We start from the raw sequence: 6,000 nt of genomic DNA on the forward strand, positions 1-6,000 counted from the left end.
GAAGACATCCAGATGGCTAACCGACACATGAAAAAATGCTCCACATCACTCATCATCAGGGAAACACAGATCAAAACCACAATGAGATACCAACTTACGCTTGTCAGAATAGCTAACATTAACAACTCAGGCAACAACAGATGTTGTCAGGGATGTGGAGAAAGAGGAGCTCTTTTGCATTGTTGGTGGGAATGCAAGCTGGTGCAGCCACTCTGGAAAACAGTATGGAGGTTCCTCAAAAAATTAAAAATAGAACTACCCTACAACCCAGGAATTACACTACTATGCATTTATCCAAGGGATGTAGGTGTGCTGTTTTGAAGGGACACATGCACCCCTATGTTTATAGCAGCACTATCAACAATAGCCAAAGTATGGAAATGGCCCAAATGTCCATTAATGGATGAGTGGACAAAGAAGATGTGGTATACATATAAAGAGGAGTATTACTCGACAATCAAAAAGAATGAAATCTTGCCATTTGCAACTACGTGGATGGAACTGGAGTGTATTATGCTAAGTGAAATTAGTCAGTCATAGAAAGACAAAAATCATATGTTTTCACTCATATGAGGACTTTAAAAGACAAAACAGATGAACATAAAGGAAGGAAAACAAAAATATATAAACATATATTACATATTACAAAAATATAAAACATAAAAACCGGGAGGGGGACAAAACAGAAGAGACTCATAAATATGGAGAAGAAACTGAGGATTACTGGAGGGGTTGTGGGAGGGGGGATGGGCTAAATGGGTAAGGGGCAGTAAGTAATCTACTCCTGAAATCATTGTTGCACTATATGCTAACTAATTTGGATGTATTTTTTTTTAAATTAAATATAAAATTAAAAAAATTAATTGACATATATATCATTAAAACAAAAATCCAAAATGATCATACTATGAAAATGTCAGAAATAAAATTGTTAACCTTCTAAAAGAGAACAGAACAAAATCTTTGTGACTCTGATTTAGAAAAAAATTATCCAATAAAATATAAAAAAGTCAGCCTGGAAATAAAAATAATAATGATAATAATAATAGGTTTTAACCAAGATTTAAAACCTTCAGCCTTTCAGTAAAATAAAAGACAAACTACAGACTCTGTGAAAATATTCAAATGGTTTTTTAAAAATACATCCCAGGGGCACCTGGGTGGCGCAGTCGGTTAAGCGTCCGACTTCAGCCAGGTCACGATCTCACGGTCCGTGAGTTCGAGCCCCACGTCGGGCTCTGGGCTGATGGCTCAGAGCCTGGACCCTGTTTCCGATTCTGTGTCTCCCTCTCTCTCTGCCCCTCCCCCATTCATGCTCTGTCTCTCTCTGTCCCAAAAATAAATAAAAACGTTGAAAAAAAAATTAAAAAAAAATACATCCCAGATAAAGGACTTGTATACAGAATACATAAAGAAGTTTCAAAACTCATCAATAAGAAAACAAGAAACTAGATTTAAAAGGGCCAGACAATTTGAATATTCACTTCATAATAAAAGATATAAGGCTGGCAAATATGCACATAAAATGATGGCAAATATCACTAGTCATCAGAGAAGTTCAAATTAAAGTTGCAATAACATATCCCAACACATCTCTAGAATAGTTAAGACCAAATGAGCAATACAACCATGTGCTTACAAGAACGGTGAGTAACAGTAATTCCTGTCTTGCTGTCGATATGCAAAATGATACAGATACCAACTTCTGAGCACAGAGGGCCAGTACATTATAAGTTTAGTTATTATAGAATCTAGCCATCCCACTTCTAGGTACTTTTCTATGCCTGCACCTGAACATATATCAGTGTTTACAGGGGCATTATTTCATAACACCACATCCACTAGAGGAAGAAATTGCATTCTATTCATTCTATGGAAAACTCCTTAGTCATAAAAAAAAGGAACAAAATGTAAATACAGCAACAACGTGGATAAATCTCAAAAATATTATGGTAAGTAAAAAAAAAATTCAAATGCTTAATTAAATGTTACACATTGGATCATTCCATTTATATGAAATTTGAGAAAGGTCAAAATTATACCATGTAGATTATTCATTGAATTTTCAGGCGAAAGTGGATAGTTTAGGTTGCTAGGGTTGTCATAATGAGGTACCACAGACTGGGACTCTTAAGCAACAGCAATTTATTTTCTAACAGGTTTGGAAGGTAGGACAGTGGTGAGATCAAGACATTGTCACTAGAATCAATTTCTGAGTCCTCTCTTCTTGGCTTGTTAGATAACTGCCTTCTCCCTTTTCATCACATGGTCTTTCCTCTGTATGTTTCTCTGTGCTCATCCCATCTGGCATCCTCCTTAAGGACCCTAGACATATCTGATTAGGGCCTATAAAATAGGGTGCATTTTAACCTAATTACCCCTTCAAAGGTTTTATGTCCAATACTATCACATTCTGAGGTATTGGGATTTAAGACTTCATCATTCAATGCATGAATTGGGGGGAGGTACAATTCAGCTCATCAGAGTGGGGTATCAATTTCAAAGGGATTGGGGAAGACTTTTTAGGGAGATAATACCTCTCAAGCATTTTTCTATGGAGAGGATTTAATTGGATACAATGATCAGAATCAAACTCTACAATTAAAAAAGTGAATTTTGGGGCACCTGGGTGGCTCAGTCAGTTAAGAAAATGACTTCAGCTCAGGTCATGATCTCATGGTTCCTGGGTTTGAGCCCCCTCTTGGGCTCTGAGCTGACAGCTCAGAGCATGGAGCTTACTTCAGATTCTGTGTCTCCCTCTCTGCCCCTCCCCAGTATGTGTGCTCTCGCTCTCTCTCACTCTTGCTCTTGCTCTCTCTCTGTCTCTCAAAAACAAATAAGTAAATATTTAAAAGTTAATATTTATTTATGGATATACCTCTGAAAGCTAAAAAAATCTAGATATCAAACTCTAAAGTTGCACCACTTTGGGTTAAACTGTTTTATCTATCAAGATAAAGATATTTCTGAAAAAAAAATTTAAATTAAATTATGGTATATTGCTTTGGTGTGAATCCCAGCTCTTCTCCCTATCCAGTCTTAGACAAGTTACTTAATCTCTCAATTCCCAGTTTTCCTGCCTATGAAATGGGGACAATAGTAGCATCTATCCAACTGGGCTGGAACTTAATATGAACTAAAAATAAATAGTAGTCATCATTTAAAAAATTAAAATAAATGGGGTACCTGGGTGGTTCAGTCTGTTAAGTGTCCAACTCTTGGTTTCAGCCCAGGTCATGATCTCTCAGATTTGTGAGATCTAGCCCAATGTTGAGCTTTATGCTGACAACACGGAGCCTGCTTGGGATTATCTCTCCCTTCCTCTCTTTCTGTTCCTCCCCTGCTTGCTCTCTCTCTCAAAATAAATAAACTTTTTTTTAATGTTTATTTATTTTTGAGACAGAGAGAGACAGAGGGTCAGAGAGAGAGGGAGACACAGAATCTGAAACAGTTTCCAGGCTTTGAGCTGTCAGCGAAGAGCCCGATGCAGGGCTTGAACTCACAGACTACAAGATCACGACCTGAGCCAAAGTCGGACGCTTAACCGACTGAGCCACCCAGGTGTCCCAAAATAAATAAACTTTTAAAAAATAAAAATAAGTTATCATAATTAAAATAAAAATTATGGTATTTGTACTAACATGCCATGCTTATTGTGTATATACTTTTTTCCTCCTCTCTCTCCAAAGTTTACTATAGCACCAATCATTCTAATTTTATTGGCTCACTCTATGAAAATTTATCTGTGTTCATTGACAGTTAATAGGATCCTCTTGGTCAACCCAGCAATTCAACATACAGATACCTGGAAATATACATGGCAGTTCATTGACTTGGAAGAATCTTGGGTATGTTTAGGAAAGACTGATATTTCTCTCATTTACCCCCCAATTTTCTGACACTTAAAAAATGTATAATGTAGAACACTTCCTCTTAAGACAAAATAGTTGTAACTTCATTAAAATGAAAATAGCATGTAACTCAAGGAAGTCAAGGGAGAGGATTCTGAATCTCAGCACATCTGGTCAAAGAATTAAAATAAAAATGATTTAAAACTTCAATTAGAGCTGCTCTTTTTTTTTTGGTGGAGAGGCTACTTACTTTTTGTTTTCTAGCAAGTATATAACAATATTTAAAAATATGTTATATTTTGTTCTAAGACCAATGCCTATATATATGTTCTCTTTCAAATATATCACATTATCCTCTCTTTTGATAAGAAAAAGGAAAGAAAGGGAAGGGAGGATGAAAGTCACAAAGGAAAAAGCTAGTTGAATTTTAGTAAATATTAATCCTATTTTAATATTCCAAAAGGAAATGCTACTTTTAATATGGATGAGACCTTCTTAAGTCTTTTATATTTTTCTAGTGTATAGATCTTTTGGGCAAAGATTCCATATTGAACGAGAGAAATCAATTAAAAGCAAATCAAACTTACATTTATCAGAAAGCATTAGACTTCTTCCATTTTGGGTTACCACCAAGTCATTTTTGTATTTAGTTCCTATCACAACACATAAAAGTGAGGCACTTAGAAAGTAAATAACTCAACTTCTTAACTCTAAATAACTTAATCCAACTGAGACTCCTAAGTTACATACCCTACATCTTTCCCTCAAAAGTTTTAAATTATGGAAAGATGACTACTTTAGGGTGTTCATATACATATACATATGTGTCTATGATTCATATCAGAATATATTTTTCTATGAATAGATAACTTTAAGATGTACCAAGTTGGTCTACTAACAACTTGTTTTTCTCATCTAAATGTTTTACCCAAGATAAAAGCTATTACTCATAACAGAAATATAGAAAGTTAATATTTATGTGCAAATATTATATATTTCTTAGTCACTGAAAAGTGCAATTAAGGCAAAGGTTTATCTTTGTGTGTATTACGTTGTTGTTTGTGTGACTATTTCCTGCACAATTTGTGTGTGTATATATGTTACACTCTAACTCAACACTTTCTAGGGATGCTCTTTCAAATAATACAATATCAAAAGTTTCTAATTTTAGTTCTTGTACCTAAAAGGGAAGGAGCATTCAAATTACCCAGGAGTATAAAATCTTGACTCCATAATACTTTTAAATGATAGGTCAAACATGTTTAGAGGTGAGTTATTATTTACATATTTTTAAATATGACTATGAAATATAAAGGTTACTTAGAATTTTACATAATTATAATCTATTTGTCAAATACATCGTTTTCTCAAATACAGTTTCAGTTAGAATTTTAAGGCCCAAAATGTCATATGTTGATTATAGAATATCATTTATATGATCTTTGTACTAGATACAATTGATTTACATTGCTTTTAATTTGTTTTAAATATTTTTATTACTAATGTATTTATTTTTTTTTTACAATTTGTAACCACTTCAGGTCATCTGAAACTTTAGATGGTGTGACTTTATATAAGTTTGTTCACACAGTTGTTGTTTTTTTAAGTTTATTTACTTATTTTGAGAGAGAGAACAAGCAAGTGGGAGAGGGACAGGGAGAGAGAGGGAGAGAAAATCCCAAGCTGTCTCTGCATTGTCAGCTGAGCCTGATACCAGGCTCCAACTGTGAGATCATGACCTAACGCAAAATCAAGAGTCAGTTGCTTTAACCAATCTTGCCACCCAGCTGCCCCTGTTCATACAGTTTCATGTGGCTAAAGAAACAGAGGTCCTCAGAGAATAAGAATCTACTAGTGTGTGTGCCAACTGTTCCACCATTTTGTTAGCTAGGTCACAAGGGGAAGTTTACACAACTTCTAAGGGGTCTGAAAGCTCTCAGCAGGAGGGAGGAAAGGAAGGGACAAAAGCAGGGAAAGAATGTGTTTCATTTTGCACAACCAGAAGTTCCAACCAGTCTGAGGTGGTTTGGTGCTGAGGACCTACGCAGAACCCCCTTCACAGTTGTCCTGAAGTTACTTATAGCTCATTATAATATTATGATCTCCTCCTATGGGCAGAGTTTTATGCCATTTTTTGAACAGAAGATGT

This window comes from Felis catus, chromosome B4 (assembly GCF_018350175.1).
Source record: "Felis catus isolate Fca126 chromosome B4, F.catus_Fca126_mat1.0, whole genome shotgun sequence".
Lineage (NCBI taxonomy): Eukaryota > Metazoa > Chordata > Mammalia > Carnivora > Felidae > Felis > Felis catus.